The 27,502-nt window shown below is 45.8% G+C and overlaps 1 protein-coding gene and 1 long non-coding RNA gene across 2 annotated transcripts in view; both read right to left on the bottom strand.

Moving 5' to 3' along the window:
- The window catches only part of trc (Serine/threonine-protein kinase tricornered), a 91,695-nt gene extending 88,750 nt beyond the window's left edge, over positions 1–2,945 (bottom strand). Inside the window, exon 1 of the mRNA XM_084602608.1 lies at positions 2,574–2,945. The gene's annotated coding sequence lies outside the window, so the exon portion shown is untranslated. The remainder of the gene's footprint in view (positions 1–2,573) is intronic.
- An 8,858-nt stretch (positions 2,946–11,803) lies between these two features.
- Positions 11,804–17,139, bottom strand: LOC146193186 (uncharacterized). Its single transcript, XR_014706793.1, has 3 exons — positions 17,010–17,139; positions 14,946–15,074; positions 11,804–14,855 (listed from the first exon to the last, which is right to left on the bottom strand). It is a non-coding gene; the product is annotated as an uncharacterized LOC146193186 (long non-coding RNA).
- Between the last annotated feature and the right edge of the window lie 10,363 nt (positions 17,140–27,502).

The raw sequence follows: 27,502 nt of genomic DNA, 5'->3' as shown, positions 1-27,502 counted from the left end.
GAGCGAGTGGACAAAAAAAAAAAAAAAGGTTAACTATCATGCCTAAGGTAAGGATCGAGGTCGCAACCATTATTCATTTTTTTCTGGCCCCCTGCAGTGTTTCACTTGTGAGGAAAAAGGAAGACGGTCGTTCATTTACCTCCGATATTGCTGGGGCCACATGAGCTAATCCGAAAGTGTGTGTGCGTGCGTGTGTGTGTAAGGGGGGAGGGTAACTCAAAATCAATCTACCTCGCTTTCCTTACCTTCAGTGCAGACCATTTCAGGGACGACCCTTCAAGAAGCGTACAATAAAGCGGGTTACTCCAATCAAAGGTGGACAAAACAAAAAAGAAACGTGCAAAACTGACAAGCGACGGTGAACTGCCTTGGAAAATGGTATGCCATTAGGGTAAGCTCTTCTTTTGAACATATATCAACGATGCATCATTTGGTAAACTGTACGACGCTCGCGGGCAGACAAAGCTGAGCGGTGAACAAAGACAGTGTCCACAACGCAGGGTTGCGCTATGCTCGCATATCGCGCCCTACTCATGCATGTGTCCACCCATGGACGGCAGACAGTGCACTGACGAGTGGCGCCCACCGAGAGGACACATCCCAGCGCCGGCCGGCAACACCAGCTCGACGCGGCTGGCCGCACACTCTTCCCGAGTCGACGAACTGTCGACGTCCTCAGCGCTGGCTAGCCCGCGCACACTTCCTCGTCGACCTTATCGCTTGACCAGCGGCGGCTAGCGCGGAAAAAACGGCCAGCTGCTTGCTTCGCTCTTTCTTTTCCTCCTCCTTTCCCTTCCACTTCCGCTTATGCTGTCGTGAGCCGCTGAAGGGCTGAAGCATAGACCTTTCTCCGTGGCTGAAGCCCCTCCGCACGACAAGACACTCTACGGATCAGCTGTGCGCCGCAGTGGCAGCCAAACCACTGTCGCGGCTACAGTTGCCTCCGCCCACACGCTCGGCCTTCCAAACTCGCCTCTGGCGCATCGAGCCAATTACGCGCAAGCTGTGGTGTCGAAATGAGTCGACAAGAGCGCAAAAACAACGCACTCGAAGAAAAACGGACTTTTACAAGCGCGACACTACGGCCGACGAAACGGACAACGATCGAAACCACTGCCATCGCGGCTTAAAAGGCAAACCTGGCCAACGGCCCACTTTTGCAGCTGTAGCGGCTGGCGCGACGAAAATCACGACGACGCCCGCGCGTGAATCACTGCGTCGGTTTTCCGTCTAAACAGCCAGGCCCGGTCGTCGCATTTGCAAAGCACTTATTCAGATTCCGACGCTCGCGCAGCCGCGACGTCGGAACGTGATGCGGGTATGAGCGAGTGAGCAGGCTCTTCGACTGAAACACGCCAACGAAAAACGAAGCCTTCAGGGTGAAACAGGCGCACCAAAACGTCAACATGCGCCGACCTGATGCTACCCGGCGCACTCAGCCGCTAAGAAAAAGGCTGTGCACGCACCTCGCACTCATTGCAGCAACACGCCAAGGGTAAGAATGATAAACAACACAAACACGCGTGAACATGAGAAGAAATAAAGGGGTGGGAGAGGGAGCTCGCGGAGCAGGCAACGCACCAAAAGCGCGCCCTGATAGGTCTGCATTGTTCCCGGGGTGGCTCCTTTTGTTGCAGAACGCACGCGGCGCGCTGGGTATGGAGTCGAAACGCAATGACCTGTGTCCATACGACCCCGACGACGAGGTCGAGAGTTTATTCTCCGCTCCCGATCACCGCACCACTACGAGGCTCGATGATCGTCAGCTCGATCCCCTGCTTTTGGCACAGAGAGCGATGTCACACAGCGCGACGATTTGTAGGGACTTTCTTGCTTCCCTTCACGCAATAAATCCGCCGACAGTCAGCCTCGAAGTCCGGACAAGAAGGAAAAGCGAAATCTGTAGAGGGAACTGCACGCCAATTCTTTCCACGAGGCTGCCATCGCCGAGGGAGATTCACGCAATTCACGCACGCGGCACATGGATTTTTTTTTTTTTTTTTACCTTGACCGCTTACTTCAAAAACGTGCTCGCGCATGCCACATCAAAAATAACAAAAAATACAGGAGAGTCTCTGCTGGCAGTGTTCCGAGTGGAACGCAACCAATCGCGGAGGAAATGGAAATCACTCCGCAGAGGCTTCTTCGGGTGCCCCTTGCGTCGCCGCCCGCCGTCAAGCAGCCGATAGACCACAGCCGCTCGCCAGCGCTTGTTCGACTGGTTTACGAGCCGTATTCTTTCGCGATCTGCGCCGAAGCCACGGGGGCCGCAAACGTCAAAACGGTGGCCGAGCGGCTTTGCAGTGGTCTAACACAAACCGGTTAACATCGAGGCAGTCTTTGTTCATGCGAAATCAGAACACTTTCTGTCGTTTTCGGAAATCCCAGTTTGACACAGCCGCCCTACTCGTCATCGTGGCACAGCGGATACTAACAGCGGAGAGGGAGGAAGACAGTAATAAATAAAAATAAAGGTAGCACGCGCACAGGCAACCATCGACGCCCCATCACCTGTTCCGTCAATTCGGACGGTAAGAAGGCGCGTTTTGGGGGCACCATGTGGCCGTACTTACCACTGCTGCTGTCAGGTATCCGACAGAGTCCAGGTACAGCGGTTAGGAGACACCCACGACGACATCAAGCATTTCGGACGGCTCTCTTGCACTTTGAAAGCTTGCAAACACCACACAAGCGATCTCAGAGTAACCAACGGGCGCTGCTTGCTGCTCAGCCGACAGCGTGATGCGGTCCGTCCGCAACTTTCTCGACGACCATCGTTAACGAAATAGTTCTAAGAAACGACGCCCCGAATGGGCGGTGGAAATATTCGAACAAATTTAAAATACAGCATTATCGTGAAATAATATGTTTTCGGCGATTTAACATCGTAACGATGCAAAGACAGAAGTAACGCGCGCCTGTAAACAAAGCGCTCAGAGACGTATCACTTGTGTCACTCCGCCACTGACAGAAAAAAAAAGATTGGATTGACACGGCTGGGCAATGTCTGGATGCAAGTGCGCGGCTTTTTGTAGTTTCTGTTTCTCGCAAAGGTTGAAAAGAAAGGAAAAGAAATTCAAGCGCGCAATATCATTTACAGATTATTATTTTTTATTCACCGAAAAGAATAAGAAAATGTGATATTAGTTCACATCACGCGTCGTCTGCTGCTCTGAGCACAGCTGTCCTACACTTCAGTCCAGTTGAGACTTCCTTTAAAAAGGAGCTGAAATATATATTTTTAATGCGATTTGATATATCGTTTAGTGAATTAACAGAAAAACATTATTGTGTTCCACATACTTATGGTGCCTCTCTAAAACAAAGGATTATGTGGCGAGCGGCGACAACAAATATTCCACAATAATTTTTAAACGCATTGTATTTCTATTATTCAAAACTTTATTGCCGCCGATACAGGAGGTTCCCCTACTCCCCCCTCCCCCAGGTACGCAGACCCGAATAGGGGGCTGAGACTCCGCGACTAGAATCGCGCAAGGATACATTGATTCATCGCGGCCTCAGCCGCCAGGCGGACGATTTCTTTTTGGGTCTCAGGGGTTTCGCTTTGGAGATGGGATTCCCAAGCTTCCGTGTCATGAATGTTGGCCACTGAGCCAGGCGAAAAGGGGCATTGCTAGATTCAGTGATCTAGTGTACCTCTCTGTCTGCAGTGTTTACAGTTTTCGTGTTGTCTGTCATCTACTTTTAAATGGTGCAGCCATACCAGGTTGGGGTAATTTCCGGCCTGTAGTCTGCGAAGACTTTTGGCCTCTTCGTTGTTTAGCTCTTTATGTGGAGTGGAGAATGTTTTTCTGTTTAATTTGTAGTATTCACAGATCTCGTGGTAGGTGTTTAACCTCACCTCGGGTTCTGGGTTGTCGACCTGCTCGACGTTCGTCCGGTGGTAGATATCTCGGGCGAGCGCGTGAGTGGCTTCATTTCCAGACACCGATTCGTGGCCTGGGGTCCATTTTACTGTGATCCTCCGTGAGATCTCCCTGGATTCGAGAAATTTCTTAGCCGCGGATGACACTCTTCTTTTTGTCAAGTTCCAAATGGCTGTTTTGCTGTCGCTTATAATCACTTTAGCTTTTGTGCCGACGCAGGCTAGCGCAATTGCTACCTCTTCAGCGATGACTGCATTTCTTGAGCGGAGCCCCTCTAATCACGTCGTCTATAAAAACGCATTGTAAATGCTTTCAGTAAGCAATTAGCATCAACAGTTAGCAATTGAACAGTCACATGTATAAAGCTTGGCAAATTGTTAAATCTCAGGAAGCCCTGAACATTAGGATAATATTATAAAAATGTTGTAATGTTGCATAAAGTTTGTGTGCCAAAAAAAAATACTAGTGAGCACCGTAAATAAAAATTATTCCAATTTGGTTATCCAATGTCAATTAGATAATGTACCATATTGCATTATAAATCTTATTTTAATCTAATAAATGAACGTTATAATCTGCTACACATTTAAATAATATTCGGCTGCCTTGGCAAGTGGAATGTCCACACTTACTTCCCCAGCCCCCTTGCTTCATCCTTACTCGACCTTGGGCGGGCAACTCCCCCCTTCTCTTGCCCTTATGCACTATACTCAGACCAGTCTTCGTAGCCTCAGTCAACATCGCATGCAGGTGGCCACACCAGACCCACCTTTTACGAGAAAAACCCACCTCACCCGAAGTCAAGAAGTCTTTCTTAATAAGCTCATCGCCTATGCGGCCACGTATTATGGCCCGCTGGCGTAAGTATACAGAGATAATGATTACGTGCCCCCACTCTACGACTCTAACTCGCGGCGGCATATCTCATCTACTCTGGGATTGCCCTACTTTTTCTACTGCACGCTCCGAGATCAAACCCTACCGCCTGAACTGCCGTTCCCTTCTAGAAACTGATGCTAACACCCAGATGATATTTTCCAAGTATGGCTCGCTTAGTGGCCTAATTAGAGCAATGTGATTCGAGTGACGACCTAAACAATGAAGATTCTGTCTACTCCCCTTTATCCCCATCCATGGCTACGAGCCTTCCCATTCAATAAAGGACATTCAGTCAATTAATTTGAATCATTACACAACACGGCAAATACATTTCAAGCAGTAAGTCCCAGCACTATCTTCCTTTTTTTTATTCCATTAAAGATGTTTCTAAGTTAACAGATCGTTGCAACCAAATCTCTGAGGCAATACCTGTAACATAGAATGCGCGCCCCTACCTATTATTTTGTTAGAAAGCTTTCCTTATTGCTCTTTCGTCGCTATTACTCAGGAGACATATATATGTAAGATTGATTCTATGCTGTTCGTTCAGCGGTGAATGTAACAGTTGCATGATATGCTGTAGTGTGGAGCTCGTGTCGCCCCCATTGCTCTTTGCAACCCGTTCAAGCTGTGTTCCGTTACCAAAGGTGGGCCTACATGCTCGTGCAGGGCTGCTTTCCCATTTTCAAGAACGTAAAACTTATGTTGCATACATATATGATAGATGTATGTTTTAAATTTATACACAAAAGTGTTATTCTAAAGTATATATGTGACCTTAATAAAGCGTTAGTAAAAAAAGCTGGGACATTAGGAACATCGAAACAACGTTCGACCGAAAAAATATTTTTACATTATTTTAATATTTCGGTGCCATGGTGGGACGTCTTTAGTTGACAGTTTTCAGAGAAAAAAAAGCGTGGTATCTGTGGTGGTGGTGGCAAAAACTTTAATTTCCAACAGATACAGGGTAGGCGTCAATCTACCCGCCTACACGACGGCCTGGAGCCCTTGGACCCGGGCAGCGTGTTCGGCCAGTCGGATTACACCTAGCTGAGTCTCAGGGTGTGAGCTCAACAGTATAGTCTCCCGAAATTCTTCCGTTTTTGTCTGTTCATTTATATTTTTTTTTATTTCTGGACACGTCCATATCATATGTACCAGATCCGCCTTATCCTGACATAGTTTGCACCTATCTGAGAATTGCTCCAGGTACCACTGACTTAAAGTAGCTGGGTTCGGCAAAGTCCTTGTTTGTAAGCGCCTCCAAATGCTTTCTTGGATCTTATTTAGTGTCCTATCTGCCGGTGGCTATTCTAACCTGTTTAGTCGGTAGTGCTGACTAGCCTGTCCCTGCTAAGAGTGTACTGAGGATCAAAGCCTACCCGGAAGGTGAGACCGCGGGCAAGCCTGAGCTCCCTCATTTCCCTGAAGCTGGGAGTGGGCTGGTGCCCATATTAGCCGGATTATTCTATCATCCTGACATGTTCTCAGTATCCTTTTTGCCTGTGGAGAGACCCTTCCCTTGAGAAAGTTGCATCTTGCTGTTTTGGAATCACTTATAATTGTAGTAGCCATTGTCCCTGCTATTGCAAGTGCAATCGCCACCTCTTCAGTCGTGTGGGCTACACACGTCCTAACGGAGCCGCTTATTAGATTTTGCTCATCTGACACTACTGCCACCATAACATGCCTTTCCTCATACTCATACCACGGCCGCTCAATGGAGTGCGCCTCTATTTAGCGGCCGTGCTCATACTGTCTCGCATCTCGGTGAATACCTACACTTACAATTGCCTGCATACGATATACAGCTGGTTAATGGTCGGTTTTAATTACTATCGCAAACTCTCCAACTTGACTAGCAGATCGGCGCGAAACTGGTAGTGGAATGATGTGACACTATACAGAATTGAACGCTATGCAGAAGTGGTTGCGTCATAAGTTTGATAAGAAAGAGAAAATATCGCCCCACATTGATGTCCGCTATTGATGCCATGTGAGAGAATGATGCGCCAGAGGTGATATGGGGAGCTTGTCACAGGAGTATATGTAGTGCATGCCGTCGTCCCACTCACCGCTTCGGTAGTTCGGCATCTGTTGTTGTTGTGGCTGTAGGAAGAAGGGAAAGAAAATGCACGGGCCTGCTACTGGCTCTGTAGCTGAGCCACCTCCGCTGCTTCGTTGTTGTGGCTGTAGGAGGAAAGAAAAGAAAATGCACGGGCCTGCCACCGGCTCTGTAGCTGAGCCACCTCCGCTGCTTCGTTGTTGTGGCTGTAGGAGGAAGGAAAAGAAAATGCACGGGCCTGCTACCGGCTCTGTAGCTGAGCCACCTCCGCTGCCTGTTGTGGCTGTAGGAAGAAGAAAAAGAAAATGCACGGGCCTGCTACCGGCTCTGTAGCTGAGCCACCTCCGCTGCCTGTTGTGGCTGTAGGAGGAAGGAAAAGAAAATGCACGGGCCTGCTACAGGCTCTGTAGCTGAGCCACCTCCGCTGCTTCGTTGTTGTGGCTGTAGGAGGAAGGAAAAGAAAATGCACGGGCCTGCTACCGGCTCTGTAGCTGAGCCACCTCCGCTGCCTGTTGTGGCTGTAGGAGGAAGGAAAAGAAAATGCACGGGCCTGCTACAGGCTCTGTAGCTGAGCCACCTCCGCTGCCTGTTGTGGCTGTAGGAAGAAGAAAAAGAAAATGCACGGGCCTGCTACCGGCTCTGTAGCTGAGCCACCTCCGCTGCCTGTTGTGGCTGTAGGAGGAAGGAAAAGAAAATGCACGGGCCTGCTACAGGCTCTGTAGCTGAGCCACCTCCGCTGCCTGTTGTGGCTGTAGGAAGAAGGAAAACAAAATGCACGGGCCTGCTACTGACTCTGTAGCTGAGCCACCTCCGCTGCTTCGTTGTTGTGGCTGTAGGAGGAAGGAAAAGAAAATACACGGGCCTACTACCGGCTCTGTAGCTGAGCCACCTCCGCTGCCTTTTGTGGCTGTAGGAAGAAGGAAAAGAAAATGGACGGGCCTGCTACTGACTCTGTAGCTGAGCCACCTCCGCTGCTTCGTTGTTGTGGCTGTAGGAGGCAGGAAAAGAAAATGCACGGGCCTGCTACTGGCTCTGTAGCTGAGCCATCTCCGGGGCGGAAGGGGGGGGGGTGAAAGTGGAAAGAGAGAAAGAGGAGCCGTAGTGGAGGGCTATGGAGTAATTTCGGCCACCTGGGGATCTTTAACATGCGCTGACATCGCACAGCGTACGGACGCCTTTTCGTTTCGAATCCATCGAAACGCAGCCGCCGAGGTCGGGTTCGAACCCGGGTACTCCGGCACAGTAGTCGGGCGTCTGACCACTGCATCACCTCGGCTTTTTTTTTCTGTATTGCATGAATTGGTACAAATACATCAGTCAAAGATCGTGGTTGCCATTCCCCTTAGCTGACAACCGTGTCTAATTTACTTTCATTACCACAAGTTCGCCCATCAGACTCAAGACCTCCTCCGCAGCGTCTTGCTGCTTCAAAATTTCTTTTAGTTTATACACTTGTTCAACAAAATAATCACATACAGATCGTGCATCGACATCACAGTGTCTGTAAGCCATCCTACTCCTCCAAACACTGTGAAGGCCCAATAACATGATGAGGTCATACTGAAAATCATCATTAATAGTTGTCAAGTACCGAATTCCACGTGGCGTCAATGGCAGGTCTTTTTTAAGTGTCCTTTGTAGCACATACCAGTAAAACACCGAATCCCAACAATCCAGGAACACGTGCTCAACTGTTTCAGGTTTCCTACATAGTAGACAGTTTGAGCCCCAAGGTACAAAAAGGCCCTTTTCTTTCATCCATATTTTGACTGGGAGGGTTCCTGTATGCAATTTAAAAAAGAATGTTTTTATGCCCGGTGCAACAGTCATGTTTTTAACTCGTTTGAGCACATCGTTCCCTTGGCCTTCACAGTGGGGGTGTCCACAGAAAACAAGTGAGACAGTTACCGCGTCTTTCCCTTTCTATAAATCAAATCAAACCTCCGCTGCCTCGTAATGACAGAAGAGTGAGGTCGGGTGGCTGTTCCTGGCCCTACGGGGCTGGGACGGTAGGTCAACGCCGCTCAACGACGGTAAGTCAACGCCGATTTTTATCTGTTGTAGGCCATCATTGCACCCGCCACCGCTTCGGTGGTGGACGACGGCTGTTGTTGCGGCATGCGTCTTTCTCTCCCTCTCTCTTTTCTTCTCTATTTTTTCTTATGTATGCACGAGGCAGCGGATTTGGCTCAGCTACAGAGCCAGTAACAGGCCGAGCATTTTCTTTTCCTTCTTCCTGCAGCCACAACAACAAGAACCTCGCAGTAGTCGGGGCGCAGCCTTACGGTATGTCGGATGATACGAGGCTGGAGCGATCCGCTTGGCGCTGTGCTGAACAGAAGAACCACCTGGCTACGCTTGGCTCAACTAGGCGTAGCTTGAATGTTTAGCTGAACTGGTTGGTCTATGTATAAGCATGACCAGAGAGAGAGAGAGAGAGAGAGCAGAACTTTTTATTGATTCCAGCGGATGAAGAGGCTCCGGCCCTCCGTCGCTTGGGATGGATGGCGGGTGCCCCGCCTCAGACGCAGGCCGGCAGACGTTGTTGGCCGGCGGCGTCCCAGGCCAGCTGGATGGCGGCTAGCTGGAGCTCAGGGTCCGAGCAGCGCAGCATGGTCTCCCAGAGTTGCGGCGTCAGATTTAGACCCCTCCCGGGAGAAAAGGGGCAGTCCCAGAGGATGTGTTCGAGGGTCCCTCTCGAGTCACAGTTTGCACACAATTCAGATCTTTCTCCTGGAAGCATATGGCTCACCAAGAGCGGGTGCGGAAATGTCCCAGTCTGAAGGCGACGCCAGGCGACGGCCTGCCTGAAATTTAGGGTAGGGGCTGGCGCAGCAGCCACCCGTCTACTGAGTCTATAATGCTGCAGAATTTCTGTGTAAGATTTGGCACACTCTATGGTCCCCGCTCCAAGTCCGCCCTCTCTGCCACCGGCTCGGTGGTAGAGCCCTCGAGCCATGGCATGGGCGGATTCGTTGCCGGGAACGCCAGTGTGCGATGGAGTCCAAATCAGCTGTATAGTTCTCGAGATTGGTGATTGCTGTAATATTCGAATTGCCTGGGGAGCAATAAACCCACGACTGTAATTTCGTATGGCAGTTTTGCTGTCGCAGATCACGAAACGCGCCTTTGTCTGGGCGCAGGCTAGAGCTACAGCCACTTCCTCAGCTGCCTCAGGAGATCTAGTTTTCAGGGTGACCGCGGTGATCGGTCTACCCGACCCATTCGATACCGCTGCAACCATAAAGGAGCTTGCCCCTCCGGCAGCATCTACAAAGGCTACTTCCTCCGGCGGCAAGCGGCTAAATTTCCTACTGAGCATTTGAGCTCTTTTTTCCCGACGCTCCGTATGGTGTTCGGGATGCATGTTTTTTGGCAGCGGAGGTATCCATAGCCTGTCCCGTACAGCCATGTCTATTTCAGATTTTGTCTGAGCGCCTCCCCAAGTGTCGATGCCCAGTTTTTCTAGAATGGATCTGCCTGCGGCGGTTAGGCGGAGCCGTTCTACCTGTGAAGTGCGTACCGCTTCCGCGATTTCATCCCATGTGTTATGGATGCCCAGTTGCAGGAGGCTAGCGGTGGAAGTACAGCGCGGGAGTCCAAGGGCTCTTTTAATACTTGTGCGGATGAGGCTCTCTAATTTCTGTCGTTCTGCTGCCTTAAGGGGTAAGTATGGCGTAGAATAGCTGATTCGACTAATGATAAATGTCTGGATTACGCGCAGAAGATTTTTTTCCTTTAGTCCTCTGCCTTTACTCGAAACTCGGCGGATGAGGCTAACTGTTTGAGATACATGCCGCTCAAGCTTTTTAATAGTTTCTCCGTTGTATCCGTTATCTTGGAGAAGGAGACCTAATATACGGATCTGCGATACCTGGGGAACTTGATGTCACTTTACGCTCTTTCCGCAGGCACCGTGGATTGTAAATTAAGAATTCTGATTTTTCCGGCGAGCATGTAAGTCCACGTTCTGCTACAAACCGCACGATCGTGTCCACCGATTGCTTTCGTTATTTCCCGGGCTTAACCAAGTTGAGCCATAGCAATTACACTTTCTTTCTTTTCTATGTTCTCTTCTGTCCACACGAGGCAGCGGAGGTGGCTCAGCTACAGAGCCAGTAGCAGGCCCGTGCGTTTTCTTTTCTTTCTTCCTACTGATTAAAAAAATACTGATTTATTTATAGGAAAGGAAAGGCGCGGTAACTGCCTCACTTGTTTTCCGTGGACACCGCAACCACGCCGTAAGGGAAGGGAGGAAGGTAGGAGTGAAAGTGTAAAGAGAGAAAGAGAAGCCGTAGTGGAGGGCTACAGGGTAATTTCGACCACCTGGGGACCTTTAACGTGCGCTGACATCGCACAGCACACGGACCCCAGTAAACACCAACCCATCTATGAGACGGCTATAAACTGTCTTGCCAAGACAAGCAAGATGCCTGATAGATGTCTCAGTAGACCTCTGAGATGGCTACTAAACGTATATAATATGTCTTGACAAGATATGCAAGACATTGCCAGATGTCTTGATATTTCTTGTAGTGATCTTGTAGCTCAGCTAATGCACCCTCTTTTTTAGGCTACAAGACGTCTTGCAAGATATCTCCTAGAAATCTGGAAGACAAATAACATACTAAACGTAAGTCAGTCTAGCAGATAGCTATAAGGCATCTTGCCCAAGATAAACAAGCCAACTTATAGACATCTGAAGTGGCACCCAAGACAGCTGATAGACATTTAAAAGATGCTTTGACAAGATACGAAAGACTTTTTTTATGTCTTGGTACATCTTGTAGCTGCCTTCTAGCTCAGCTAATGCACCCACTTTTTTAAGCTGCAAGACGTCTTGCAAGTTATCATCTAGAAATCATTAAAATAGATTCTGAATGTCTTAATTGAGCTCTAGAATCTCCTGCAATGCTCTAAATTATTTATTCCCTGCTATTTTTCGCAAAACTATCTGAAATGCTTATGTATTTGCAGAGGTTTTCAACACCACTGCCAGACATAAAATATAGTCTCGTCAGATGCTACAACTAAAGCTGCATTGCCGTCACACACCCACAGTGCTCTTTCACACATTCAGTTATGATGCAAGCTAAACTGATGTACAATTGTAAATCATTAATTCTCACGCACTACAACTGTTGTCTAGTAATGAGAACTGTATGTTTTTTATTACAAAGTGTGCCACATTTCACTGTTAATGGCCATCAGGTGCTCTTTGGAAAGTTTGGTAGTAACTGCACCCAATGCTAGAAAATGACATGAGTAAACTACAAAACTCTTTAATTTCCTCAACATTATACATTGCAAATAGGCAACCTAAACAATCCCACGGATGTTAAAAGCAAGGAAAGCCACAAGCAACAGTATGCAAATGAAAAAATGTGGTTCTCTGAAGCCTAATTTTGTACCAAGGAAGAAAACACCAGAAAGAGCCAACTCATGAACACATGACATGTAAAGAATGATGCACATTGTCATTCATTCTCACAGATTTTAAAACTGCGAACAGTGAGATCTGTACACATTCTTTGTTACAAAACATGCTACACTGCACGGTGGACAGCCATGGTTGGGTGCTCTTTAGGAGATTCGGCAATAACTGCAAAAGGTACTAGGAAACAAAATGTGTAAATCATATATTTGATTTTTTTCAACAATGCACTACGAAGTTGAAAGCACAGAAACTAGACACTACAAGTGGTGTGAAAATGACAAAATAATAATGCAGTTCTCTCCAAGCTTAAAATGATCTGTTTACAAAAACAATCAAAACATCCATACTCCAAACAAGAACAGGAAATGACTAGAAATAAACAGGGATAGGTATGCAAAAGTGTACAAAACTGGTTGAGTGGTTGAACAAACTATCTGCATAATGTTTGTACAAAATAAAACAAAGCAACAAATTCGAATGAAAAAGCTTCAGTATACAGAAAAAGGTTCTTTCACAAAGGACCATCATCACCAGTGTTGCATTTCATAATACTATATGTGCACGCATGTCACCAACTGAATGCTGGTCAAACATACATCTTGTAGAAACTGCATAAACACTTGAGCATTAGGCATGACATCAAATCCATTAAAAAATCTACACTGAAAAAAAAGAAGCCAAGACTACTTCCCTGCTGCTGTTCCTGTTAGCATGACTAGAATGCACTGGAAAAAAAAATGCAATGGCTGCATGCCTGTCATAGTTACATTCTACTATCATAACTAAAAAGCACTAAGGAAAAGGTAGCAGGTAAGGGTTATACATCACACTACAAGAAACACTAGTAGGCACCATAAGAAAAAAAAAAGGAAGGAGCAAAAGGTTTGCATCCCTGTCATTGTACATACCAACCACTATATTCCATCTCAAAAGCTGTTTGCAGCACTACAAAAGATAAGGGCAGCATGAACCAGCCATGATGGCACAAACTGCCCTTATAGTGCAGCAAACAGCTTTCGAGGAGTACAGAAGGCACAGCAAAAAAAAAAAAAAAAAAAAAGAGAGAATAAAATTCAGTGTTGCACACGGTGCTGCTCTTCACATTCTGCTGGTATAAAAAGAAGGAAGTTAACTGCCGAGATAGTTGGTTTTCAGAAATAAAAAAGGTATTTAGCATAACACAGACACACACAAGAAAGAAGACACCACGTGTACTTACTACAACTGTTTATTTAGGGGAAAACAGTCGATGCATAGCTTTCACTGCTGATGTGCACATGTACAAGGCAACAAGAAAACAGCACCAATCTTATCAAACCAGATATGAGAAATATCTGTTCAGCCTCAAAGAAAAGCGGAAGTGTCGCTGACATAGCTCAAACCTGTTTAATGTATAGATGGTATCCTCTGCTCCCTGAAAGCTTGCTCAGCTAAGCCATCACATAAGCTACGAAAGCAAACGGGTCGGCTGTCAGAAGAGACATGGCCAGCATTTCGTAAAGTGCACCACCGTCTATAAAATTCTACTGTCATGTAGAAAAATCTTATTTTGCACAGGCAGAATTCTGCGTCAATGGCCAACTTAGGGAACATGCAAAAGACATTAACAATGAAGGTGAGCGACTTGTCTTGCACCGTAGGGTTTGCACCAATTGTGAAAACTGTGGGTAACGGCTCATGAAACACTAGAAGCCCTTCATATAAAAAAAGCAGGTTACAGCTGTGTCAGCAGCAAATTGGTTTTTCATATGAGACTGAAGAAAAATTTCTCATGCATAGTTTGACAAAATTGGTGCTGTTTTCATGTTGCCTTGTACCTGTGCGCATCACCTGGGTAGGCTATGTATATCGGCTGCTTTTTGCTGAACAGTTGTAAGTGCTGATGGTGTCCTCTGTCTTGTGTGCGACTGTGTTATGCTAAATAGCCTGTTATTGTGCATGGAGAAAAGGCATTGAAAAAAAAAACCAAACAAGGTCTGAATACCACTGCCAACATTCTGGCATGAAAGCATTGTAAAATGAGGGAGCTGGCATGGGTTGTGCATCTGTTATAATGCACAACCCCTAGAGGGCAGAGAAAATTGAAAAAAAAAAAAAAAAAACTTCCGGGGCTATCAGATCCACTGCAGTCAGTTACAAATTAAAAATGAAGGGGCGAACACCCCTCAAAGGAGGCTTTTCTGCCAATCAGATCGTTCTCAACACCGGTACCACTCCAGCCCTTGTCCACAGCTAACTAGGCTGGGCAGCTTTTTCTTTATCGGTACTGAACACCAGCTGCACTGCCTCTTTTTTGTCACCTACTGCCATGAAAGGGGGAATTCCTTTGTGGCTCAGTTGATTGGGAGGCTCCTCTCTGTCAATTGTTGGAGGCCTACCTTTGCAAAATTACAAAGCTTCAAACTTGAGTTGTAAATGAGTACAGAAGGTGCCTTGATCCCAGCTGCTTGCTATTGTGGCACTGTTCATGGTGGCTGCGCAGCGCCTTTAGATGTGGACTTGGTCTTTGTCACAAGGCAAACACCAACCACTCTTTTGTGACGTCGGCAAAACTAAGTTTCATTGGCTTTCCATGTCACACCTGCCAGGATTAAAATCAAAAGCACGATTTAGATATATGAGCTCCCAAACAGAAGGAAAAAGTCCCACTGTTGGCACAGTCAAACCATACCTGTGTATTCAGTCAGTAGCCCGCGACTGCCCAGTGAGATGTCAGTCCTGTGGCCCTCATCGCTAAGTTGTGTTTGCAGCACAGACAGGAAAAGGATAGTTGCTAGGCAGCCGTGGAGGTGGTGGCAACCTGCAAGGTGTTCAATGCTTTAAAGATTTCTTGTGAAGTTTAATAAAGCAAATCATTGACTACAAAACACTGGCACAAATTCCACTATAGGATAAGAATTTAACCTCAAAATATGTCACATAAGGTTAAGAGTACTGAGTATACAATAGAAATATCTTTAACCAAGACACGCACTAGCAGCACAAAATAGTGCTGAGTATAATATATGTATATTATACCAACTCCTTGATGACCTCGAAGGCTAAAACATTTCCTTGTCTTCACCAACTGACACACCTGAAGAGAACCACATTTTCCTGATTTATACATTCCTTTTTTTTTTATTGAGAGTCACTTTCTATGCTGGGTAAGGTTTCTGTCTCTGAGTTTGCCAAGTGTTTCATTCGACATATGTAGAGAAGAAATAAATCTATGTATCATGTATCTATGTATGGATGCATTACCTATGTATGTATCTATGCATGTATATATGTAGGTACCTATGTATGTATGCATCACCAGTTTTTCCTAGAAGAATGAAAGCAATATTTTAAACAGTGAGCATGCACCCAGAGCAAAAAAAAAAAAAAAAAGAATGCATAGCTCACTTGCTTGAGCTGTTGGGTAAGTGTTTTGTTTACATGAAAATTCGCGCAGACACAAAATAACAAGAGCACCAAACACAAACACAACAGCACAATGTGAAAAAGAGCATTAAATTAAATGAAGGCATTTCGCCTTTGATGCCAAACACCTTCACTTCGGGAGTCCATATGCTATCAAAAGGTTTGCGTAGAGTCACAGCTTTGTTGAGGACAGCCAGAAGGCATACACTGAACCCATATTATAACATGGCTACATTCTATATGCCTTAAAAGTAAGTTAAGATTCAGTACTCTATTTTCTTTTCCCAGTTCTGGATAGGAAGAGTCTATTGGCCCTGAAGCAAGAAAACAAATGAAATTGATATGTTTTTGTGTATTAATAATAGGCTTTTCGTTATACGAGGTCCCTCCGAAAGATTTGCTTTTGACTTCTTTCTGTACCAATTGAACTGAAGCTTAATTTCTTAAAACATTTCCTCCAATAAAAAAAAAAAGAAAAAAAAACCCGAGGACCAAAGCAAATAGAGCACCAGCACATCACACAGCATACAGTTCAGGAACTTAAAAAGAACTAAATTGTGCTTTCTGACCATATGAAAATGTAAAATCACTTAATCGCTGAATATATACGGACTATAGTATTGTTGTGGCAATGTAATGGCTGACTGTAAACATTTTATGAACTATTAAAATTAAATCACTGCAGAATGTTTGTACGCCGTTCCTATCTCGCCATGTGTTTCAACTTGTGCCTGTGAACAGGCCGAGAGTGTTTTGCTAGCAGTTGAGAGAGTCGCTGTGGCCAGAATGCACCTTACCCTCCCCTCTAAGGCGGCTTGTTGAGATCGTTCTTTTTCTTTTTCGCAACCGCGGCATAACGCGCGTATAGAGCTCTGCAGGCTGCCATAAACAATGCACGGCTTCCACTCGACGGTGCGTATTTTCTGTATCTTGCTGCAGAGTGAAGGCCACGCTAAGCATGCAGACTTTCGTGCTCAGTTGTTTCCTGGGAAAGTGTTAGAACCAGCGGCAATCAACGAAAGACGTCGGATCGCCAAGCTCATTTTAAATTACATCGCGAGGTTCCGCCGCCAATGGCAGTTCACGAAACGCGGCGAGTGGAATTACAAGCGCAAAACCTTCCTGCATGCACAAAACTATAAATGCGCCATAAAACACCGCCTTTCGTACTGACTAAACGGTCCGCGCGCGCTATCTTGCTTGCCCATACAGCCTGCGCCGGCGGATGCAAACAACGGTCCTGGCAGCATTTTTATCGGAAAAAGAAAACACTCAGTCACTTTACTGCTCCATTAAGTGATTAATTTAGAAGAAACAGTTTCTTACTCACCCAGCGAAGCTTGCCTTGCAGCCAGAAGTAGCAGCCGCTGTGCGGGATACATTATCAACGCAGTCACAAACCAACGGCCTCACGTGCAGACACGACTAGACACGACGAAATGGCCAGCGGCCGAGCAGCGCATTGATACATTAACTTTAAAAACAATAGAAATCTGAAATATATTTCATAAAACAAGCTATACAAGTACAATTTAACTGTTGCTTATGACGTATTTGTTTCAAAACGGTAAATACAACCTGCGTCTTGCGTAATTATTTTGGCGCACTATTTTCTATCTCGCTGTAAAGAGGAGGGGTGCAAAAAGGCCACGGCGCGCGAAGTTTGGGAATGGCGCATCGTGCATAGCTGGCGTTCCGTATTAAAATCGGCGCAGCAAATCGTTCCTCTGTGCGAACTACTGGCTTTTATCACACACGGATACATCGCTAGCTTACTTTGTCGTAGCGAACACTCGGAGTTTGGAGTCTTCCGACGGACTGGACTGCACCCAGCGAGGTCGAACACAGTACGCGTGTGGCTATGGGCTGCACCAATTAAACGATGCAGAAATGAAGGTGTCAGCGGCATTTGTACATTATGTTCAGATACCCATCGCCTAAACAGCATTTCTTGGTGCCATATTGGTCCTGCATGCTGGACCAAACAGCCCAGATTGCATGCTTAATTCAAAAGCGCAGGCACTTTGGATACAGCATTTTGCAAGCTGAAAAATTGCTAGAACAAACCTTCGACAATTTATACTTCGAGTATGCAGAACAGTGTCGTCCAGTTAAATTGTGTACATATTGCACTATAGGCGCATATGTGACCCTGAAATGTCTTGTGCGGAAGTATGGTAGACTTCTGAAGCAGAACTCTAGAAGACATCTGGCGTAAGCCGGCTAATAACTGTCTTGCGTAGCTGAAGACATAAAAATTCTTCACAAGACAGATTCCAGACATCTTGCCGATGATGTCTTCTAGACTAGCACCAAGCGACGTCTTGTAGATGTCCTTGATAGCTCAAGATATATGTGACCAATATAGACATATCAAGACAGCTACAAGATATTCTGTGCTCAGTGGGACGCCTCTTCGTTTCGCCTCCATCGAAACGCAGCCGCCAAGGTCGGGTTCGAACCCGGGTACTCCGGCACAGTGGTCGGGCGTCTTACCACTGCACCACCCCGGCGGGGCTCTTTCTTCCTACAGCCACAACAACAGAAGAGAAAATAGAGAAGAGAGGAAAAGAAGTGGGGAGAGAAAGACGCGCGCAGCAACAACAGCCGTCCACATTTTGCTCTATGGACACCTGACCCTAGCTGCAATGGAAGAGAGGAAGGTGGCAGAGAAAGTGGAAAGAGAGGACGAGCAGCCATAGTGGAGGGCTACGAAGTAATTCGACCACCTGGGGATCTTTAACGTGCACTGACATCGCACAGCACACGGAGGCCTCCCGAGCTAGGGGGGGGGGGGGCATGGAGGTTCAATTCTCGGTGGAAACAAGATTTAAACAATTCATTTTTATTCTCGCTTTCGAAAGCGTGACACCTCTGCTGACAACCTTCTGCCAACAACGATAAGACATTAAAGGCTTTCGCCTTATAACTTAACTTAAACGGAAAGGCAACCCTGGGTTGCGATATATCCGCCCACGTTTTTAAAGGCCCATCGCTAAATTATCCCTAGCCTTCCACAATCGCGACCCTTTCTCTTCGCTTCCACTCTCTTATTCCTTCTCTCAAGTCTGACAGACTCTGCGCCTTTCCTTTCTTTTAAACTAATCTACAATATACAATAAAAAATATGGAAACATGATAATAATTGATAATATTTGGTTCACAGGAAAGGAACGGCGCAGTATCTGTCGCACGTGTACCTGATTTGTTAGGCGTAGGCGTCCACAATTCCGTGGAGTCCACTCAAAAGTATAAGGCTCCTATCCTCGATTTTCTTAATATTGATATAAATTAGCTTTCGGGGAATAATATCATTACAATTCTTATTCCACAAAAGCTAATTTATACAAATATTAAGAAAAATTGGTTGGTTGGTTGGTTGGTTCACAGGAAGGGAAAGGCGCAGTATCTGTCACACTTGCTATGTGGACACCTGAACCGCACCGTAAGGGAAGGGAGGAAGGTGGGAGTGAAAGTGGAGAGAGAGAAAGGGGAGCCGTAGTGGAAGTAATTTCGACCACCTGGGGATCTTTAACGTGCGCTGACATCGCACAGCACACGGACGCCACTTCGTTTCGCCTCCATCGAAACGCAGCCGCCGCGGTCGGGTTCGAACCCGGGAACTCCGGACAGTAGTCGGGCGTCTTACCACTGCACCACCCCGGCGGGGATTAAGAAAAATCGCAGATTGGAAAACGGGCTATCGCTGCAATACTCGCAGCTTTGTTTCTATCCTAGGTTCAAGCCATGCTTTAACCCCCCAATAGTTATATATATATATATATATATATATATATATATATATATATATATACATATATTCTGCCGTGAGATGTGCTTCCATTATCAGGGACTTGAATATTTGGGGGCTGGGATTTAAAAAATTCCTATGCAAAATCTACTGCTCCGTTCGAGCTGAAATAACGTTCGCAAAGTAGCTAAATATTGTCTGCGTTATCTGATAAGTGATTCAACGTCGATACTTGCCTAGATTTTCCGAAATCGAGAAAAAACTGCTCTCGGCGGCGTGCAAAATTTTCGCAGAAGAGAGTTGAAAAGCTATTTTGACATGATGCGTCATCTGTCGAGTAGTGAGACAAGCTCCATCCCGGCCGTTGGCGCGCTTGCCTCGCTGCCCGACAGATGACGCATCATGTCAAAATAGCTTTTCGACTCTCTTCTGCGAAAATTTTGCACACCGCCGAGAGCAGTTTTTTCTCGATTTCGGAAAATCTAGGCAAGTACCGATGCTGAATCACTTATCAGATAACGTAGACGATATTTTGCTACTTTGTGAACGTTATTTCAGCTGGAATGGGGTAGTAGATTTTGCATAGGAATTTTTTAAATCCCAGCCCCCAAATATTCAAGTCCCTGTACTATAAGGTGTGAATGCCTGACTGTAATAGTTTTTCATCTGGCGACAGGGCAGGCGCGAGTGCAGTTGTGGGAGTGAGTGAGTGAGTGAACTTTATTGACTGCTCGGGGATCTTTTTCTTCGCCTCTTCAACCGAGGCTGACGAGCGGAATTGGCGCCCCCAGTCCAGGGCACCACTGGCTTTCGCCAGTTTGCGAGCTCTTGTGAGAGTTGTGGGAAGTCGCGACTATATTGTGCCTCCTCTATCACTACTTGTCACTTGTAGCATCCCTTATATCGTAGAAATACTCCGCCTGGTACGTAGTCCAAGGCATATATGATAGGCTGTGGCTAAAGGTACGTCGGACGGACCCGATCAGTGGTCTTAAAGGTACGTCCGACGGACCCGGCGCGTTTTTCTTCGGGATCCGTCGGACGGATCCGGGAAATATTTTTTAGAGGTACGGCGGACGGACCCGATCGGTAGGGTTCTTCCGACGGACCCAACGCATTTTTCTCCGATATGGGACTTGGGATCCGTCGGGAAAGCCGGACGGATCCTAGAGATGTGGTCGTAGCAACATGGTAGCCATATGTAGCCAAATCGAAGTTGGTATGAGGTGTACGCATGGTGTACGTGCGAGGTGCAAGAAGTATATGTACTACATACTGTATGCGTGAAATGTGAAATTACAAAGAATAGTACAGTGGCAAGAATAGTGCCTAGAATGGGTGATATACTACGTGATGGCATGATGATAGGTTTACGTGAGTTGGACCGCGGCAGGGTGGCAAGCACGACCAGATCGCAAGCGCATGTAATCGCGGTGTTGACGGCCAGCCCGCGGCCCGCACGCCCGCTCATTTGGTCCTCGTTATCATGTGGATTAACGTCTACGACGGTAGTTATGTAATTATGTAGTTTTGATTCTTCAAAGTTTCCTCACTTCCATATGTGATGAGATGCGTCACGTAACGCATCGCTTCCTGCTCGCATTGAGGTTTGGTGCTGCAAGTTCTACGTAGTACAAGCGGCGCTGAAAAAGCTGGGCACCGCCGGCGTGTCTCTAGCCCAAGCATCGCGTCATTCGTGTTTGTTGTACAACTGGAGGTGTGGTTTGTGCTTACCGTGAGATGCTGTGATTACGGATTACGTCCTACTAGAGTGCTGTGTGAGACTACGAAGAGTGCTGTGATGAGTGCGCCGATGTCCGGACGGACATCAGTGTGTCCGTTCATGATCGGCGGTGTTGCACGTGCATGTCAGTGTTTATTTGGTGCAGTGGTAATTTATTTACACGCACTGTGCAATAATCAGACGAAAGTAAGTCATCGACAATTTGTTAGCCTGCACTACAGAGCTCAAAACTTGGAAAATGGGAATGCACATGATGCATGCAGTTTTCGCATGTTGGAGTGGACCGAAATATAAGTGCCCAGCCCACACCGCCGGGACGCGCATTCCTACAGGTGAAATGGTTCAGGTTTCTGTAAAATAGCTGCCTGGCACAGCACCTTTCGAAATTTTCAGGCTTTTGTACTATTGTTGAAGGCCACTTTATCATAATAAAGGAACGAATATGCTTTATGTGTTAATGACTAGTGTTTTTTCAACATATTATGTTCATTTCTTTTTTCGCTTTTCCTTAATTCCCTTTGTTTTTCATGCTAGAAAAACACAAATAGTACACTTTTAAACTTATCAGTCCAAAGCTGAACATGAATATCTGCCATGCATGTGACAGCTTTAATGCTGGAAAAGTTGACATGTATAGCATGTACGTACACGCTGCGACATCTTAGTGGCACGTTCGGCTACTTGCCCCAAGGTCGTGATGTTTGATACCAGTGATGGCAGTCGCACTTTGGTGCAGGTGAAATGCAAATGCTTCTGTTTTCTGCAAGATGTCAATGCAAAGTACAAAGCCTAGGCAGTCAAATTAGTCTGGAGCTCTCCACTACGGTATTCTTCATAGCTACATATGTCACTTTAGGATGTGAAACCCTACATGCCACAGGTAGGCTGCATTGTTTTTTAGGCTGCATTGTTTTTTAGATTTTGTAACCTCTCATCTATGTTTTGCAACATTTGGCTAATTTTAGTTCCCAAACAGTTGCTAAAGATGAAACCGAAGCAGTTCTTGGCATGGTTTGCTGCTTAGATTAATTTGCTAATTGCAGTTCTTTGAAACTTGCATCAATGCTGGACAGTTCAAATAGCAAGCAGTTGAATAACAGAAATGATGTGGATCATGCATTTCAGTTCTGACAAGTGGAAAGTAATGGTCCCCTCCTTGCATGCATAGGTGCCTTTAGACAAATACATACTCAGGTGTGTGATTGTGACGCATATCGAGGGTCAACAGAAAGCCATGTGGAGCCAGTGTGATATTCTTCATGAAGGCTAAAGTAAAATTGTACAACAGCTGCTGTACCATGCAGAAAAAAATTGATCATTTAGTGTATGATTAACTGGCCAAGAATAGCATCTTACTCAGAGTATGATGTGATATATATCTGGTTTAGCATCCCAAAATAACTACGGCTATGAGGAACACAATAGTTGAGGGCTCCGGTATAATTTCGACCACCTGGGGTTCTTTTACATGCACTGACACCGCACGGTGCATGACAGCCTATTGTTTCGCCTCTATTGAAATGCCTCTGCTGTGGCTGGAACCAAATCTGCATCTTTGGGTTCAGCAGCCAAGCACTCTTAACTACTGAGCCAGCGCAACGAGGCCAAGTATCAAAATGCATGCCATTACATTTCCTTCTAGCCTGTGGTTTTCTTCACAGAACTAATGTATACAAGGAAAAGTAAATAGCAAGAAAACACTAGTTTTATTGCACATTATATTCACATTTCGGCAAACATTCTCTAGGAAAAAATTTCTCATACTGTTTGCATGGAAACCATGAACATCTTACAAAAACAAAACAATGCACTTACTCCACTCCAATTATTAATGGGCAAGGTTGCATCTATGCTACTACACTGCACTTATCACAAAACCACAAGCCCCATCTGCTTTGGCCAATCACTTGATGAAACTAACGGAGACAGATGTCGCACACCACAGACTGGTCGTCTCGCAACATATCTCTGCATATGTTACATTTCAATTTCATGCCTTTCCACTTAGCTTCAACTGTTGCCAGCATTACTAGTTACCCATCTTTTCTGAAATTCCTTTTTTACGCTGTTGGGATCAGCATCCTTGTTAACGATGGTCTCTGGAATTTTCGATGCTATCATTTTCACATCTTCCTCATCTGGAAGAACGAAGGAAATGACAAGTGTTGAGCAGAAAAAAAATTAGGGAGACTCCTAATCTCCACCTGTAAGGGTATGGTGTGCCAGCATTAATGGTTCTTGTCTGCAGATCCCACTGTGGATTCCCGTTAATTTACATGCCCTTTGCTACAAACATAATTACTAATTCCTTAATTCATGTCTCTGTTATCTCAGATATACTCATTAGCATACGGTCGTAGGCTGCCCTGTTAGGTGATAGACAACCTGGCATAGACCTCTGTAAGCCTCAGCCTTTCTTAATTGGAGCTGAAACGTCGCAGAACATATTTCAAATATAACTTTGTAAGCTTGACTTAACAGCTCCTGCCATGTTGTGTGGCCTCGTGACATATGGCTCGTGGCACTTTTGGCTTGTGCACAGGGGTCATCTGTTAAATACTGGTTAACATGCATGACAAATACATTTTCACACGAACTGGTGGCAAATGGTCAAGTGGTGCACTGCAGATTCTCAAATGTATACCTAATATGCATGCAAGGATCGCACCATCACATAACATGATCAAGAGTTCTGTCAGTAGCTGTAGTTACATAGCATTTCAATGCCCATTAAAGGACCACCTCAGACAATGGTTGTTGTTACCACAAGACCTGTTCTAACAGCGTACTGACACCATTCCACTGAGCGATGGACATGTATATGCACACCCTAGATAGCTCATGATTGTGAATCTCATTTATTTCTATGACTTCCAAGGAGTTCCTGTCGTCAGAAACCCTACACTTTATGAAATCGGGACAGTTGTCTTGAAAGGTGATGAAAGGAAATAACTAGGTTACCTTGACGCAATGCTAAATTACAGAGGGTGAATATGCTGCATGAAGGTACCAAGAAGCTTGTACAAAGAAAAGTGAGAGTGAAATGGCAGGATTTTTGAAACAATGAAATAAACTACAAACTATACTTGTCAAACCTGTCATTAAGGAATGGAAATCATGCAGTAATCAAAAACACAACACGGAGGCCATTTTAGGTCATCTTCATAAAACACATATCCACACCTCACACACAGCTTCATACTTATGAAAGAGGACAAACCAATATGCAAGGAGTGTGGAGATGAACTAACAATAAACCATATCTTACACGTGCGCCAGAGTCGAGAAAATAAGAGGAAACATTTTGTACAGTTTTGCAACAGATCCTTTTCCATACCAGCATGATTCTAGGAGAGACGTGCAAATTTCCTGCATTTTTGGTTTCCTAAAATGTTCCTAAACAAGCTACATCCTAAAGAACATTTTAGTCATTACACACAAAATAAATACATTAAACCTTGTTCTTGGTGCATGGCAGGATTAGTTGCTTATGCACCATAAAAATCAATACAATGCTGTAAGGTATACCTTGGTTAGCTATTTTATATGAGACAAGCTTTCGGTCTGGTGTGGTCCTTATTCACGTGACAGCGCTGTCATGAGGGTCTATGTCCCAGCGATCGGAAAGTGACCTATTCCAATAATTCTACAAACTGAAGGCGATTCTACAGATTTCTAAAGACTGGAGTGCTCAACTGTTTTATCTACGTCCGCCTGCTTTGACAGCCTGGAGTGAAACTGTTGAAGAGAATACATTTTTTAACATTTAACGCGTTTCTGAAGGCGTTGCTTTCAATTACGGGGCCCACAAAAACCAGCTGAATGTCAAACGCCGCCTAGGTAGGCTTTCTAGCTAGACAGCGGTGTAACGTGGAAAATCGCTCCGCCGGTCCATCGCTGGCGCCGCTGACTTGACAGGCGAACTGTTCAAACTTATAGCTACAGACCACACCTGAAACACTGAATTGCGCATGATCAAGGCAGAATTTCTCTAACACTGAGCACTGGTAGCTATCGATTTCGCGCCCAATATTGTGAAAATCTGTCCTCTCTTCGATCATTGATACGTCCACGGTTGAACATTTATGCGCCTCGGGGTAGGCCAGCCGTTGGAACATGGATGCGTGGTTGTAGCAACGATCACTTGCATGGCACACTCTGCAAAATTCCAAGAGTCAGCTTCTGCAACGAAATGTGCAGCGCACATTTTCTACCGCGTACCTAAGTCCGGCGATGCATGCATATCGATCCCGATCGTTTCAAAGCTGCGCGGCCGTTCAGTCGGGTCACGCTAACCTCGAGCATGCGGAGGTTTAAACTAAATGTACGCAAAATTCTAACGACAAGAAAAAGATGCAGGCTAAGCACAAAGAACATTGCTGTTCACATGGAAATCGGATCATTCGCGCTTCCGTCTTTCCGGTTGTGCACTCTTGCGGTGCGGTGCAGTAGGTCTTCGCCTCGACGAGTCGATGTGCAGCTCGCCGCAGTAGCAGCGCAGGCCTCTAGTAGATTCGGCATGTCTTCTGCCACGACTCTGAGGTAGAATTTAAACGAAGAATTTAGCTAGAAACATCCTGTTTCCTCGGTCTGCATGTGAGGAACAAGCATAATGCCATTTCACATACATACTTTGGACTGCTGAATGTTCTGCACGGCGAGGTGCGTGTGTGTTGTGCCAGCGCTAGATCTTCGGAGGTCGATGCACGACCTAAGACAGCGTAAATGCTAGGAATAGCTCGCTCGCATTACGGGCAGATCGAAGTGATAGTTTAGTGCGAAGCGAAAGCTGCTCGTGAATGTGCGTATCTCGATGCCAGCTGGTGGAGTTGGTGCAGTACGTAGCATCGCCTGCAGCTAATGTGCGTGACAGCGATGCTTGCCGTACACAACCCTAAGTGAAGACCGTATTCTATGTTAGAACGGATGCACTCTTCGTAGCACCTCATCGAGAGTCCGGCTAGCTGATATCATAGAGGATAAGATTCATTCAGGCGTAGCAAGCGGAATTTGGCCGCGTTCGACGTGCATATAGCCATGAGGCTGTATATCGACGTCCGCCGTATCTTTACGAGAATCGAATGGATACGTCGGACGTACCTTTAGACACTTCGTATATGATATCGTCCGCGTAAGAGAAGTGTTCTAGGTCTGAAATTTTTAAGAGTTTGATTGTGCCAGTTTTAATTTTAGCCATTCTATCTAATGTTCTGGTTAAATATGTAGCTACAGGATTGCCCTTTTGCTCTTCTTGCTCCACACACAGTACTTCGCTTCCTAGTCTGAACATCGCATGTTCTTTGTTGATAAATGTGGAGACCGACGTACGTTGGTGCAATTCCGTTTTGTAGAGCGCGCTAGCAGACGCTCCTGGCTGAAAACTTGCCAGTGATTCGCACTGTGGCCCATACCGACTGTTGCGCTGCTCCTCACCGTTTTCTTCTTTCGGTTCAAACCTCGCAGAGATGTGTCATTTAGATGTAATTTTTCACTTCATGGTGTGTAGAGTGGAGCGCTTGCCTCATTTTTCAGACTAAACCGTTAAATCCTCGTTGTCGATCTGCAGCGATTGCAGCTGCTTGAAGTGACTGTATACGCTACCAAAGGTAGCTTTGGTAGCATATTCAGTAACTCTACAGCTGCTGTACTTGTGGCGCCATTTCGCGCTCCTCAAAGGAACGAATCCTCATTTGCCGCAGTATCACAGGATGTAGGTTTGTTTTCGCTATGAACGTGAGATGGCGCTAAAAGTAATGTGTTTTGGCTCGCTCACAGTGGCTGCAGACGACGATGATTTAACGATTCATTTTGATCGAAACAGGCAAGCAACGCAGTAATCTAATGAAACAAAACAATTACATTGCCACTAAATGTAATATTAGTGCGAAATTTCAGCCCGAACAAGCAAACGGGTAACTTGGCAGAGAGATTTTTCTCTGCGTGCTAGGTTACTTGCCTACCTCAGCGGCATTCATAAAATAGAGACAGTTGTCCAGAAAATAGTGGCATCAATCGCCACGTGTTGGCAGTGGCGAAACTCCTCCTAGGTGTACCATATAATAAGGTTTATGTATTAAGAAATTGCGGTCCGAGTTCGACTTGTTTACGGATTGTGGCGGCGCCTCAGGTTACAAACTTTGTTGAATTTAAAACTTTGGAATGATTGATAAACGCACCACTACTAGGTAAGAAAAATCAGTAAAAAAATGCAGTATCAAAAATTTATGATTTAATAGTACATGAACAGAACTCGGAGGTTAAACGGGTAAAAGCTTCTTTTTGTCACTCCTAGAGAACGCCACCATCTTTAAAGATTCATAGAGTATTT

This window comes from Amblyomma maculatum, chromosome 4 (genome assembly GCF_055883805.1).
Source record: "Amblyomma maculatum isolate TAMU_Amacu chromosome 4, ASM5588380v1, whole genome shotgun sequence".
NCBI lineage: Eukaryota > Metazoa > Arthropoda > Arachnida > Ixodida > Ixodidae > Amblyomma > Amblyomma maculatum.
Note: the sequence above shows the minus strand (reverse complement) of the source record. Positions and strands in the feature narration are given on the sequence as shown.